Source organism: Peromyscus eremicus, chromosome 8b (assembly GCF_949786415.1).
Source record: "Peromyscus eremicus chromosome 8b, PerEre_H2_v1, whole genome shotgun sequence".
NCBI lineage: Eukaryota > Metazoa > Chordata > Mammalia > Rodentia > Cricetidae > Peromyscus > Peromyscus eremicus.
In genome coordinates, this window is record NC_081424.1 from 52,021,917 (window position 1) to 52,038,512 (window position 16,596).

Here is a 16,596-nt window from a genome sequence, read left to right on the forward strand (position 1 = left end):
AAGGATATTATTTTAGGCAGGGCAGCCAGGGAGACCTCTCTCAAGGAGCAAAGACAGCATTGATTAGTGAGTCCCATGTTCCTCTGGGCTGGGTATGGTGCCACAGGAGAAATATCTCATCATCTAGGGGCACCCCGCAGCTTCGATGAAAGCAAGTGTAGAGTGTGGCTGGTGTGGAGTCAGCAAAGGAGTGAGTGAGAAGACACAGGATCAGAGGAGGCTGACATGAGAAAACCTTACTCAAACGTTCACTTGAATTTTCTGGAAACATTAGAGCAAATCTGAGTCCTGTAGATTTGACCTTTATGGCCTGGCCTGGCCAAAGTCATTCACAATCTTCCCTGCTCTGTAGAAATTGCTGCCAGGTCTTGTAGTTTCCATGATCAGAGAGCCTCACGGCACTGGGGTTCATCCTTCTGTGAGAGTCAGTTTCGGTGCTCACAAGCACAGAGGAGGGAGGAGGAAATGCTGCTTCACCCAACATCCTTGTCAATGATCTTTCTTCTTTATTTATATTTTAAATGTGTGTGTGTGTGTGTGTGTGTGTGTGTGTGTGTGTATGATGTGTGTGTGTATTCCATTATATATATATATGTATATGTGTATATATATATATATATGTATATGTATATGCCACAATGTGTGAACGAGGTCAAAGGACAACAGCAACTGTCAGCTTCTCATTCTACCCTTGTTCGCTTCCTACACAGAGATTAATTCATCAAAGCTTTTATTAATAGTCAGAAGAAGATAAAATTTCAAGGGAATTTATTTCTATGGATTTTAAGTGAAATGCAGAGACCCACATGAGCTGTACAGAAGGTGAACACTATAATGCATGCCTTGCTCCCTTAACCGTGACCAATGGCCCAGATTCTTCACTGGAGAAAACTAGCCAAGAACTGTGTTCCATCTGCCAAGACTTTGAAAACGCCCCGCACAGATACGGCTTGGTACCACCTGGGTACCAGGCATTCTATCTTCTTGGGCAGTTCCTTCCCAGTTAACTCTGTTTACAAACCCTAAAATATTTTTAAAAACTCAAGTATACTCTCATATATATATTTTAGGTTGACTTCTAAATTTTTAATCACTAGTTCTAATTATTGCAAATGATTTAATTTCTTGTAGATTATAACTCTTGGCATTTTTAAAGAAATACATTCTATCACTCTCTGAGATGTATCAAATGGAATATAAATACCGGAGCAATTTGCTATCCACCATGATCAATTTAAAAATATTAACAAGCTGTTCCAGAATCAGTAATTTTACAATGTTCATTTTTCTTCCTGAACTGCTCTTTCCATTACACTTACACTCATCTCTGTGCATGGAAGCCATACTACATGACAATTTGTGTGTTTATCATTTCACTTGGGCACCAGGGCTTCAGTGATGAATCTCTTTTCTGCATTGACTTATTATTATCTTATAAATATTGATACTGGTTAAAAATAAAGCTTTTTTTTTTTTTTGCTGAAATCACCTCTAACCTAGCCTTAACTCCCCTTTCCTGTTTTTTGTAAAGGTAAGTGCTGAAAAATTCTGTTGCCTTCAGTAGTAGATGGGAATGGAAGTCTACTGTGCAGTCATGCATGGCCCTCTAAAATATGGAGTAAATGCCACAGACTGATTGATGGTAAAATACTTTCATGACTAGCTGGAAACTTGCTTAGGAGCTTCTTCAGTTTTGTGGAAATAAAAGCATTTAAAAAAAAGACAAACATAACTTGCAAAAAGATTTTAAAATAAATTTGAAAAGCTACCCAGTTATAGCACATATCTTTCTCAATGAGGAAAAAAAATCACAAAAAGGCTTTATCAAGATTTATCAAATGACAATTAATTATATCAGTTATTCTTTCGCTTGGGGCATTTTGTAATAAATATTTATACATAATCTACTAAAAATATTTGTTTAAAATGTTTCATTTCAAAACTCTTGCTGACATAATGAAGCATTTTCTTCTGTATCACATACTTTGAGTGTATTTTGTCAATGTTTGGAAGATCATATTCAGCTCATTTAATTTATGAGAACTGTCCACCATGTAAACTACATGACAAATGGGTTCTCTTTGTCAAAGCTACCAGCCAAGCCAGTTTCCTAACTACAAAGGTATGATTGCACTCTCCTGTTCAAAGTAATGCATTGTTATATATTCCAGCCATTACCCACTGGCATCCTAATTTTAAAATGGAGAAGACCATCAGAGGTAAAGGCAGCGTGGTCATGAAACTGTCATATGGTAGTGTGTGAAGCCCCTGCTCCTATGTGGTATGAAAACTGAAGTGAGATGGAAAAAGCAACGTGCATGCATGAACATGTTCAGTCTTTTTCATGGGTACCTAACATCTTCTTACATCTTAAGGCGATAGACCAGACTTAAGATGGATATAAATACAGTTTTTTGGTTAGCAGGTTAGCTGGATTTCTTGAGACGATCATGAAACATCTGAGAGAAGCAACCTTAGAAAAAAGAGGTTGGTTTCGAGTTACAATCTCCAGGGATTTCGGTCCATAATAACAAGTAAGGAGGAGGCTGGGTGACAGGCTCTGGGGTGGCCAGGTTGGGTAGCTTTTCTTCCTCATACTATAACTGGCCAGGAAGCTGAGGGTACAGGCTGGAACCAGAACTGAGTACAAACCTCAAAGGCCTGCCCATTGTGGCATCTTTGTCCAGACTGGCCCCACTTCTGAAAGATTCCACACCTTCTCAAAACACTGCCATCCATTGGGAGCCAATGGATCAAACACATACTCCTGTGGAGGACATCTCACACTCAAATAACTACAATCAGTGAACAGGTGAAGATTACAAAGGGAAGGGTAAGGATGCCCTCCAGAACCCTTCTACCCATACCCTCTTCCTATTTGGAGAATGAGTACTCACGGATGCCAAGGACCTAGACGTGGCTTCCTGCTAAATTTTCCATATCTACCTTCATATACAGAACAGTATCTTCTGTGGATGTTAATGTAGAGGAAGAAGGCTCCATGTAGTCAAGGAATTTATTACTTAGGGAGGAATGCATGCATTTGTCAGTCTATGAATCATTCTGTGTTTTATGAGTTCAGGTGACTGCAGATGCTGCTGCCATGTGGGGAGAATACAGCAATGGCTTAGATATGGACTTGGCTCATCATGGCAATGGCCTGTTCATAGAAAGAAGAAAGGTGCAGACGCTGTAGAAATGGTGGAAATGAGGGACCAAGTGTGTTGAGAAGTGGGAAAGGCTGATTGCTGTATGGCCCTGGCAAAGGAGCTTATGTGGGAAATGGCCACTGAAAGATGGAACAGGACCATCCCATGATATATCCGTAATATGAAGAAATCTGAGTAGTTGAACTTTGAAACAAAAACACCTATACTACACTTCACCTGTGTGGAGCTGATAGAGCATGATAGCAAAGGAGTTAGAATGCAGCACAGAAGTCTGAAGAATCCCATGCTAATTCCGAATGCATTTTAACTTATAAAATTACTGTAGAAGGCTGGAGAAAATGTCAGATATCTGTAAGCCTAGCAAACAGAAAGGCTGAGGCAGGAGGATCTCAAGTTCTGGCAAACCTGGCCTATAGACTGAGATGTTACCTTTAAAAAAGTATGAGAAGCAATACAGATCCATAAACATCTGAAAGCTTTCCTTCCTAGTGTTAATGTTTAGTGTGTATTCTTCTGAACACACACACACACACACACACACACACATATACATATATATGTGTGTATATATATCCATATGGATATATATACACATATACATATATTCAAATATTCTGCACATGAGTTAACAGCCTAATACACCTTAGGTCCTCATTTATATTTTTCACTTAAGTATTTACTATAAAATATTTTTTCATTTTAGTCCATAGTTTGAACACCATTCTTTTCATACATGAATGGCATTTCATTATATAAAAAATATATGTATTTATATATAATATATTTGTATATGTATATATGTTTTGTGTGGGTTGGTAATTGAGCTTTACCACCAAACTACACCCTCAGATCTTAATTTTTATTTTGTAGAATTGTTAGTTTTAGCTATACTGAATAATGCTGCAATTAAGAAATTACTACAAATTACTCGGCCTTACTTGTTTGAAATTATGCACATGTGATTTAAGGAGCATTTTGAAAGATTACAGCACTTTCCACTTAAACTATTGTTCACAAAATGTGTTTGTTTAAACTTCAGTCTCAATTATGTTAGGCATTTTTTAAGCTTAGCAAAAAAACATGAAACTAAGAAAAATCATTCTGTGAGTCATGTTTCTTTGCTTTCTGGTGACATTAATTTGATTTTCAGATGATACTGGCCACCCTTTGAGTTTCTCTATTGAGAATTAAGTATTGCTATTGTGTGTGTGTGTGTGTGTGTGTGTGTGTGTGTGTGTGTGTGTGTGTGACAAAATGAGGTAGGGCACTAGAACTACACCTAAGGATGTATTTAGCTGGGAATTTAGAATGACTCCAAGAGAGAACAATCAGACTGAGGTGACAGAGGATTTGGTGAACTGGAAACAGCAGAGAGCTGTTTCTGTAGAACACTGTCAGTCTCAGGGCTAGGTCCAAAGCACTAAGCAACATCCAGCCCCGTCACACCTCCATGAAGAATGGAAGAAGAGGATATGTTAGGAGGGCAGGGAACTTACACAGAAACTAGCCAGAGTATGGCTAAGAGCTCTGGGATGGAGGCAAAGAAAACCAGGTCTGCGTGTTAGAATCTGGTCTCAGAAGAGATAAGAAGCAACAGTATGGGAGGCCCAGAGGTAAGGCTAGAGTCTGAACCAAGGGCAAAAGAGACAATAGACGACAAATCAGAGAATGTCCCTAATGCAGGAACCTAATGCATGTTGGTATATAAAAATACTAAGGAAGCTTTAATGTGGCAAGTCTAGTTTGCAGGGTATAAAATGCTGTAGCAGCCTGGAGCCCTGGAGGCAGGGGCTGTTCCTGGTGAGTACAGTAGGGCATGGATGCTTTGATGTAGTGTTCCTGCTTGACACATGAGTTCCTATAGGCCTAGGGACCTCTTGATCCAGTAAAGAATATCAGAAAAGGTATTGAGGCCTTTGGGAGCACAGAGAGGGTTTAGACAACTGGGAACTTGCTAAACTAGAGATAGTTGGGTGAGGGACACCCTGGGCGGGAAACAAGGGTTTCACATTGTGTCTGTGTCTGGGATTGACAGCCAATCATCAACTGAAAGACCACCATTCTGAGCCTCTCTCAGTACTTTGGCTTGTTGTCCTTATTTCACAGATGAGAAACATAGGCCTAAAAGGTTCGATGACTAAAGGTCAAGAGTAGGTCTGAAACTGGGCCATGAGGCTCCTAACGCCAAGGACAAAGCTTTTAGCTTGCCCTAAATGCCTCCATCTGGCTCAGAGGTGGTTAAGTATCCTCTGAAGCCTTCAGAGCGATCAGAGCTGGCAGGTGATGTTACAAAACCAAACACATTAGTCACTTTCTCTCCTTTGAAAGTTCTCAAAGAAGAGAGGAGAACTTGGCCGTGACTGGCATATTTTTATCTAGTTCAAAGGTTCATCAAAGTCCTTCACAGCTTAATGAGTTAAAGTTTGCTTGCAACTGGGTGGGTAAACGCAGCAACCTAATTACGCTCTCTGCATATCAAAGGCTGCAGCTCACTTTGCCTAAATCTAATTTAGATATTTATATACTTTCTAAAAATAGAAAATTGAGAATTATCCATTATCCAGAACTAGTCATTCAATTAACAAGGAGAAAATACTGAAGAGCCCTGGTCCCAGTCATCAGAAAATGAGGGCACAGGGAGATCAAGGACATAAAAGCTACTTAGCCTCACAGCTTACCTTGGCAGGGGAGGACTCAGTGACCATGGGACCAACATTTCCCCAACTCTATTGCCTGTATGGGGCCCATTATATGTTTATAGGCTTCTATGGGGTATTAACATTGTTCCTTCAAAGACAGAAAGCTAAGGGTGTCCATTGAGCCTCACCTTGCCTACATAGGCTGGAAAATGACCATAACTGACATTATTCACAATGCTGTGTGAATACTTAGCCCGCACGATCCATCTACCTGGTCCCAAAATATGTACAATGAGTAGTGGATTCTTTTACACATTCTTAAGTATTTGCTACCGGATCTGATGGGGTGGTGGCTGGTGTGACAGGTGAGCAGATGTTAATGCAATCAGCCACTATGTAAATGGGCACTTACATTGAGCGCACATAGCATGGCCCTGATTTCTCCCCCAGGGGACCAGAAGAGTCCTAACACCATGTTAATAGCATGAGGGATACATATTTCAGAAGGGGCATGGCAAGTTGAGAAAGGAGTACTTAGCTAACTTGTTGAAGTTAAAGAAGATTTTTAGGGAACACAGAAAGGGATGATATAAAGAAGACAACAAGGCTGGGAGATAGCTTACTTGGTTAAGCACAGGTCTTGTAAGCCCAAATATCTAACTTTGGTCCCCAGAACCCATGTAAAATAAGGCAGACATAGTAGTATGTGATTAAAATTCCAGAGCTGGGGAGATATAGACAGGAGGAGCCCTGGACTCTCTGGCCAATCAGCTTAGCCTACTTGGTGAGTGCCAGGCCAATGAGAGCCATTATGCAAGGAGACAGTATCTCAGCAACGACACCCAAGGTTGTCCTATGATTTACACACAAGCATGAACATGTAGCCAGGCACATACACATGTGAACACACACACACACACGTGCACACACACAAAAGGGAATGAAGGCCAGTGTAAAATCAGATAAAACTTGTTTCAAATGCCACCTGTACCATGTCCTAGCAGCAAGATTCCAATGTCTGGTCTCATCTGAAGCTCAGTCTTTTCATTTGCAAAGAGAGAAGTACTTGCTTTTCTCTTTGCTTTACAGAAGGTAGTATACATGTGGAGTAATTTAAGGGGTTCCTAGCTTGTTGCCTCCCACAGAGAAAGGACATAATAAAGGCTCACATCTCTTACCTTCCAGGGAAAAAAAATCAAGCTATGAAAGGACTTCTCGCATCTATACAGTATCTTTAAAAGTATCCTTGCATCTCACAGAAGGAAAAAGTATATAAGTTGGCAACTGGCTGACATCTATATTTAATGATACATGATATAAATAAAAGTGATAAATATTTTTACTTCCATATAAATCAAGATGTGTTGGTCACTGGTTATGTAGGCAATAATATAATATGCACGGTGGTTTATATGAAAGGCTTACTATTTTGGATTCCAAATTAATTTGAGAACACGGTATTTTATGAGAGTTTAGTTCCTTTCAAATGTAGCAATTCTCAGCAGCAACCATTTCCTAACCTAACAAAGTCTTTAGTTTCAGTAAACACTTCCCCATTATAGGTTAAATGCTACCTCCCACTTAAAAACCCACATTGCTGGCAACTTCCATCACCTGTAAAATCAGAAGATCAAAATGCATCCCAGCAAGGCACGGAGACCTCGATTTCAGCTTCCTGGTTCTCAAGGTGAGCTATACCCACCGACAGGATCAATGGGGAATAGATCTGGGAATCAATTAACAGAACAGGGGGGCTGAACTGGAGCTCCTTCTCTCAATTAGGGGAGATTATAGTTTCAAAACACAAGCTGATTGTAGAGACTCTCGATTGCTTTGGATGTACTTCCAAGATCCTTGCTTTCAACGGGAACATCACTTCCTATATCCTTTCCACCAAGGATAAGTGACCACTTTTGATCCTAACTCTGATGCAGTCTATTTGGTTGGAAACATGGACATTTTTGAACTCTTTCTCATAAAAGAAGATGGGGAATCCAATTGCTGGACAGTGAGGTCAAACTGGGGAGAATCTAATGAGTTGCCCATTATATTTTATTTGTTCTTTTGGTTCTTGGGGGTTTTGAAACAGTCTCATCTCCACCAAGGTTGCCTTGAACTTCTGCAGTTGAGCAACGACCTTGAATTTTTGATCCTCCTGCCCCAGACTCCCAAATGCTAGGATTACACAGGTTTGTGACATTTCATTTTTTCCAGTTTATTAATTTAAATAGGAAGAAATCAAGATACTATACTGGTGTGAAGTTGTTCTACAAGGGGGCGAATTTGGTTTTAGACATGTGGACAACAACATTGAGTGAGAGGGAGATGCAGTACATTCATTTCTGTGCAATGATGCCCTAAATCCAGAGACTCCATTTGATAAGGGGAGAACAGTTTTAGGAACTAGAGTGAGTGGGGGAGTGTAGGTCATCTCCAGTGAAATACCATGACCCTGGTCAGCTCATGTGGTGATATTTTATTTGTATGTTAATAAATAAAGTTGGCCTGGAGAGCAGAGGTCAAATAGCCATAAAACAGAAGTCAGGCAGTGGTAGCACACTCCCTTAATCCAATCCCATGGCAGGCAGAGTCTCCGTGTGGTCAAGGACACAGCCAAGTGTGGTGACACGAGCCTTTAATCTCAGTACCAACCATAGAGACCTGGAAGTCTGTATAGACAGGCAGTGATGAGAAAGTGATGTGGCTGGGCTTAGAGCCAATGAGAAGGCAGAAAAGGAAGGCAATAAAAACACAGGTTACACAGGAAGAGGCTTTCTCTGTGGAAGCTACTGCTGGTGATAAGCTAAAGCTAGTCGTGGCTATTGCTCTGATCTCTTTGGCTGTTATCTCTGTATTTGGCTCTGTGTTTCTTATTTAGTAAGACTGTTTAGAAATTTGTCTACAAACTCATACTCTTGTTCTTGAGCTGGTCTTTGCTGACCTATCTGGTCTTCCAGTTGCACGGTGCTATTTGTCTTGAGAGCAATCAAGTCTGGAGAAACCTTAGTGGTGAAACCGGAATTTTGCTATGCATTCGGTGAATAACCCTGGGGAAACAACTTGTTACTCCGGTTACTTGTCATCACATGTAAAACTGCATTCAGGGATTCCTAGATTCCGAAGGCTAGGTTGGGACCTCAGTGCCACTCATTAAATACTTTGCACTGAAGACTGTAGACTATGCTGCACTGGACTGTATGCCATTCAGCAGAATCTGTTGAGAAGGGCGTAACAACACAGTTCAAATCTACCTTTCAAATTATATAGTGCTGCTGCACTTAGAAGAGGTGTAGAGAGCTTGGCAGCTTCCAGCACTGCCTCCTATTTTTTGTGGAAACCCTTGTGGGCTCTTCTGTTATATCCATGGGTAATCTCTTCATGTGGGTTTTAAGCTTAAGAGGAGGTTGCTTTTGGCTGGTCTATTTTTTGAGAATTTTATTTCATTTTATGATATGTAAATATCAAAATAATAAATTTAAGAAAGAAAGTGTGTATTTTGAGGCTCTATCCCTAACTAACTCATGTGATTCAGGTTGTGTTCAAAGCAACAGGGAGAGAGGATGGACCAGAAAGAACTCAAAAGTTGCTGGATTTTTTCATCCTAAAGACTTTCTCACTCACTAAAGATTTTCTTTCATTAACAATAGGAATGTTTGTAGAGTCTGTCTCATTTATGACTATATTTAAGATTATAGAAGGAAACCTGTATGAAAGTTACAAATAGAGGTAAGTATGTGAAGGCATAACAGATAGAAAGAAATGCTCCAAAACACTAATGCGAAAAAGGTCATTTCTGAACAACAGTGTTGTCCTGCCATTGGGCTTTCTAGGACTTTCCGTTTTCTGTGACTGGTTCATTCCACACATACACACACAGTTGAAAATAAAATCTACGGACATCTAAAGTGTGACTTTCATCTCTTCAGATCATACCTCATATCTCTTGCATACCTCTAGGAGGTGCCCTCCTGTGGATGTCTATTATTTTGAGCCCATCTTCATTATATACAGCACCCCAAGGCCTGCATAGCTCTGAGATGGTGCAGGTTGGCAACATAGTGCAGTCCAGAATATGGCCAAGTTCATGAACCAATCTAACATACTCTAGTGGCACCACAAAGGAGGCTTTGGACATTCATGTGACCCCCCAGGAAACCCTTCCTATTTGCTACTCCCTGCCTGATCTCAAGGCTGGCACAGACAAGTCTGTAGTGGGCAGCCATTCCAGCTTTGATCTGGAAGTTCCAATCTCCATTGAGGCTTCAGTAACTGTCACGCCTACTAGGCGGGGCCAAGAGAGGATCCTGAAGACCCCAGATATGGATGGGCCAGCTCTCTCTGTTTCTAGACCCTGGACAGTGGAGGTTGACCAAGCAGAGTTCTCCAGAGAACACCACTAGACTGCGATACACCTTCCCCAGACCCCGCGACCTACCTATCCCTTCATTTGTAAGTTACCCACTAAATAAATCTTTCTTTTAACTATGTGGAGTGGCCTTAATAATTTCACCAATATCTGGCACCCTTACACAAGTCCCCTTCTGCATATTGAGCATCTGCTATGGCAAAATTAGGTTCTGTAGCTTCATTTAATCTTCAAAATAAGTCTGTGAAACATCCCACACTGTGGATCCTAGGTCAGGTGACCTAAGGCAGAAGAGCTGCCAAGGAACTATGCACTTTCCTGCCCATGGGAGAATCACTAAGGGGATCTGTAGCTCTTTGCTGTACATTTCCCGTTGGAGCCCCATCTCTGTTGCCTGCTAGATCTCACACCTGTCTCTTGATTTTTCTTCACCTGGATTCCTTCAAGACCCCTACCATGATTTCTCCCATATCCTATAGGAGAGAGTCAGCTGCAGATACATTGAACAACTATTCTTAAGATGAGTGAATATGTATGTGTGTGTGTTTGTGTGTGTATATATACATATACATATATGTCTCAAAGGGTGCACGCTCAATGCCTTTAATGCTAACTGAACTAAAATGCAATTTAAACAACTGCCTTAATGTAGTTGGAATAATTATCCCTTCCTCCCGAGTACAATTCATCTTACCTTGGGTTAAAAATTGGCCATCAAACCTATTATGCTTCCTTTCTCAGAGGCAGCTGGATACCTCTGCCACACTTCCAGCCTGCAGTGAGAGTAGCATGTATTGTGTGGACTGCACAGTTACATGGTGGGGCCTTCTGGAATGCATCCAGGTTGTCTAGCATGCAAGGTATGTGCCTTCTTTGTGGTCAACCCCATGAAAACAGCCTGTTTCTGGACTCCATGCGCCCTTTAGAAATGCTGTTTGGATACCTAATGAGGGCCACCCTCCCTTTCCGGTTAACTTGAGTACCTGCTGCCAAAGTTAATAATTAACAAGGTGTCACAATGCCTCTCACAGTGCTCTGTTCTTTGCTCACCTGCCTCCCTGCCTCTTCCTGCTGCTTCTGAATTACTTGAACTCCCCAGGGATACAAACCCCCTATAATAACTCAAGGCACAAAGGCACAGACTTTTGTGGCTCTAACTGAAATTCAAAATTGGGCAAGCCCAGGAGGCAATCACCTGGCCATTGCCCTAACCCATATGCAGCCTCTCAGTGCTGCTGGAGTGCAGGTGAGCATGAAGCTTTAATGAGGCCTTAGCTACAAATACATTGTGCAATTACTGTTAAGATGGTTGAACATTTGGCCCGGAAAGAATTGCATTTTAAGCAATAGGGTTTCCCTATTAGCTGTTCCCAGCTATTAATTCAACTAGTTTGTTTATACATTTTGACAATTGTTCATGTGAAAGAGACCTGGGGATTTTATTTGACCACAATTTCATTATGAACTAACAGTGTGATATGGCTGCTAATAAAAGTTAATACAAGTTTAGACCACATTAAGTGAATAGTCCAAAGAAGGAAAAGGTAGTGTTCCCACTATCCTTTACTCTTATAGGTACATGGATCTTATTTTTCCAAACTAATACTTGGCAAGTGGAGTTGTGCATGCAGAGACACTGGCATGGACCCTTTGAAACAAAACTGTCCTTAAAAATCCAGGCCTTGTGAGCTGGCATATATGAAGAGTCATTTATTTACTCAACCTTTCCTTTGCTCTTTTGTGGGTGTCAACATCTCCTGAATGCATGCTCAGAGATAGGTGCTGCTCTAGATAAAAAGGCCAACAAGTGTCATTTGATACAAGGCATGTTGTTTCTTTTGTGAGGTATAGGCAAAGGTAAGATGAGGACTAGCTTTGGAGTGGGTGGTAGGTCTAAAAGAAACCCAACAGTGGCATAAGTGAGCTCCCCTCCAAGGGACACAGCCTCTCTGAACCAGGTTGCTGGTCTTACTCTCCTAAGCTATGTAAAGACCATTTGTTTCAGCCAGCTTCTGCCACCCAGCATATTTGACACCAATTTCTAGAGTCTGCCTCTTCAGCTGCTTCTTCCCTCTGCCCACTCTAATCAGTTCTCTCTTCATCTATCCTGGCTCCTGTGCCCTACTACATCTCCTGGGGACTCTCTCTGCCTCCTGGAGCCTAAGACACCTTCCACATGAGCATCTTTTGAAAACACTTACCTCTCTCCCCTTTTCCCAGAAGCCTCTCCCAGTCTACCTCTTCAGCTGCTTTCTCCTCTCCTCCTGTACTGGGTAAGTGTCACTCAGAGCTGGCTGGTCTGTCTACTGTTTCTACAAAAGCTATACTGGTATGCCAGGACACTCCTCTTGCCCTACTGTCCTTATCACATAGAGACACCTCTCCTCTGTGATATTTGGGACATTTCTCTCTGACAAGTTTCTCAGTCAGCTTGGGAATTCCACAGATTGAAATTTGTGTCACCAGGACACTTACCTGTTGGGGAATATTATTTTAAGGTGTTGTAGTAGGACAGGTCCATAGGGTCGAGGATATTGGCTCAAACCAGTTGCCAAGGCATGCACATAACATGCTTCCTTATGAGCCAACCTGGAGTCTGCCTGAGGGCCTAGGAACAGGCAAAAGGTACATGGGGCTAATTTAAAGTTAAGGAAAGTGTCTGGAAATAAGCCAAGGTAAGGCTGGGCATTTGTAAGTAGTAATAAGCCTCTCTCTGTGTGTGATTTATTTTGGAGCTGGGTGGCGGGCCCCCCCCAAAAAAAGACCAAAAACAAACAACAACACTTACTCATTCTGCTCTCTGTTCTCAGCTCCTTCCTGGGGCTTGTCTTCCCCTAGGCACTGCCTATTATGTTCTCAGCATCCTTGTACCCTCTTGGGCCTGCAATCCTTTCCTTACCTCCCCCTCAGACACACTGGAGCCTCCTCTCCTCCCACCTGCTCTGTCTCTTCCTTAAGCCCTACCAAACTTCTACCATGTTGGAATCCTCCTTTGGGTGGAGCTCCTGTACTCTGTAACCCTGTTCCTTCTCGGCTCCCTTCCAGAAGCCCTGCAGCTTCTTTATGCCCTCCTGAGCCTCTACTGCAACCCTTTTCCTGGACTCCCCCTTGGAGCTGCCTGTTCTGTCTCTTATAACCACTTGGGCCTCCAGCTTCATTTTGTTCATTTTGTGATCCTTCCTCTCTTCCTCTTTGGACTCAAGAGATTTTATGGAAGCCTGGCTGTCTTGCTGCTAACAGATTGGCCTCAGTACAGCTCAATCAATGGCTAAAATTGGCCACACATTCAATTTTCAAATTCTCTCATATGTTAACAACTTCTGCCACTGCACAAACAAATGATCTCAAAATCTCTTATATCTAAATTTTCTCTGCTCTCCACTTTCAAATGTCTCTTATCTCCAAGGTTTCTCTACTTCCCACTCTTAAATTTATTTATTTTTTATTTTATGCACAGTGGTGTTTTGTCATAGGTGTTGGGTCCCGTGGCACTGGAATTACAGACAGTTATGAGCTACCATGTGGGTGCTGAGAATTGAACCTGGGTCCTCTGGAAGAGCAGTCAGTGCTCTTAAACCCTGAGCCATCTCTCCAGCCTCCTCTACTTTCCATTCCTAAAATCTTTTGTCTGTATGATTTCTTTGCTCTACGCTCTCAAAAAAAAAAAAAAAAAAGACCCACCTCTTAAGATATCTCAGGATTTCTAAGTTCATTGGTTATGGTTTAAAAAATTAACAAAATTTAGCTTAAAACTTACAACAATAGGCTTAGAGTTAAAAAAAAAATCTATGCACATGTAATCTTAATTTGCTACAACATACTACATATGTTATTCAACTCTTGTCTAAGAAATAGATCTGCTTACTGTACATGTAATTTGAATTCAACTCTTGTTTAGGAAAATAGATGTTTTTAAAATAGCAATCATGCGGCTGGTTTATTGTAAATGAAACTTATAGATGGAGCAGGTGCCACAGTCTTGAGAAAGGCAGCCCAAAAGAAGTGATGTCTGAGAGAAAACCTGATGGCTGGTTAGAGCAGTGGTTCTCAACCTGTGGGCTGAGACCCACAGGGGGGGTGTCACATATCAGATATCCTGCATATCAGATATTTACATTAGGATTCATAAAAGTAGCAAAATGACAGTTATGAAGTAGCAATGAAATAATTTTATGGTTTGGGGGTCACCACAACATGAGGAACAATATGAAAGGGTCCCAGCTTTAAGAAGGCTGAAAACCCACTGGCCTAGAAGCATAGAAAATGGAAGTATTGGAAAAGGATAATAGAGGTAAGAGTGACCCCGGCAGAGTGCAAGGAAGCTAGTGGTTCTACACATCTTAGAACTTAGGGACTGCTTGATCTTTAAGTCTAGTGTGGAAATGAAGGCAAAACCAAAGATCGTACTGAAGCAAACACATAAGCACATCCATTAGGCTATGTGACTAATCTAAGGGGTGTGGGAATACCCAAGTGTCAGTGTGTGACTCTTCCTGGAATGAGTAGTTCTGGTGAAGGGACGGTCAGGTTGTTAAGGGTGAGGAGTTGGCCAGACAGACCACATTGTCTGTGCAGTTGCAGTGAACAGCTGGCTAAGATGGGGTGCACAGTGTGCAGAGAGGAAAGAAAAGAGGTGGGGATATAAGAGCTACTGTGTGTCCTGATGCTGCAAGTCTGACCAGAATTTTCACTCCATACTGTGGAGAAACCAATGAAGGATTTTCAACCGAGCCATGATGTCTCACTTTTCTACTCCAGCATCACAAAACACCTCCAATTTTAGGGGCTAAAAATAAGATCAATGTTTAAGCTGCCATGATTTCAGGGTCAGCAAGGCATTCCTCTTTGGGGACTGGAGTCTGCACAGCTGCATCTGGCTGAGGACTCCAGAAGGGGCTGGAAATTCAGGATATCTCACTCTTGTTCAGGACTGACACAGCTGGAGTGCCTTGTTCCTCTATATAACACCTCCTCTCCCTGAACTTAGTTTTTAACCTTCTACAGTCCTTATATTCTGCTGTAGGATTCCAAAGGGAAGTCTTCTGAAAGCCAAGCCCTCATGATCTAACACTTATAAAGTCTTCAACTCTATCATAAAAGTAAACATATTAGCCAAAGCAGGTCCACTGTTGTACCCCAGGGTCCATGCTATTTGGGACTTTTCTAGGACAGGAGTACTGAGAGACACAGTGTATTGAGGGTGACCAAGTGACATACTGCCACAAACATGAAGAGACTAGCTTCTCATTCTATGGAGGATGGGATAAAAGAGTAAAGAATGATTGTCTATACAAGCTATTCAGTGAATATCAAGTGTTCAACCCTAAATAAGGCATGTATCACCCCTCAAGACCCACAGAGTATCAAGAAAAGGATCAGAAAGATTATATAAACTGGATGGAGAAGAGCACCATGGAATACTGTCTTCTGACATGGCATGGTCTCTGCAGTCAGAAACATACAGATTTGTTTATCTGTTCACACGCAAAGATACACACACACAGGGAGAAATGGAGGAGGGGCTAATTTGAAAGAAGAGAATCAACAAGAGTAAAAGAGGGCTAAGAGAGGGCAATGGGGTGAGTGTGATAACAATGCATTGTACATATACACACAAATATATGTGATTATAAAAATAAGTATAAATGAAGTTACTGCTACATTTTAGTAAAAAGAGGAACTATATTTATACAGAGAATAAAATTGAAAATAGCCATTGATAGTCAAATAAATAACACTTGGTGAGAAGGAAAGAATAAATAGCCCCCTAAGAGACACCCAACCGAGAACTATGTATCAGACTGAGACTATTTTTTAAATGAGGTGGTATTTTATATAAATGATATATAAAGCCAAGATAATATATTTGGTCATAGAGGGGGAAAAAGGCAAAGAAACCATCAAAAAGGACTGTGATGGGTACATAAAATCATCAAAGTTGAAGTCTCACTTAGGAACCCTGAGCATGATCAAGAAACATAAGGCATTGTCAAACTTAAGGTCAGAAGCAAAGGTGGAAATTTGCCATTGTGATTACTAGTTAGGAGGCTGATTTGCTTTGAGATTCATAGCTGAGTCTTTGAAGATGGCAACAAATTATAGTGAACCATAATGAATGGGATGTAGAGAGTAGAAATGTGGCTTCCTTGGCTTTTTAGGGTCCTCAGCCCCTGCCATTTCTGGTGTCTAAACTGGTCCCATCCAACAGGATCTGTAAACAGGGAGACTGAGCTTTCTGCCTCCCACCAGACGACAAAGAAGTTGGGGTGTGAGTCCAACATGCCCAGTCAGCTGATGAGCAGGGGCATGAAGCTTTCACTCTAGTGTAAACACATAATATATGGTGCTGTTCATTGATCTAAGCTGATGTAGTTTAAAAGAGGATGGGAGAGAAAGGAAGAAAAAGAAGGAGTAGAAAGAA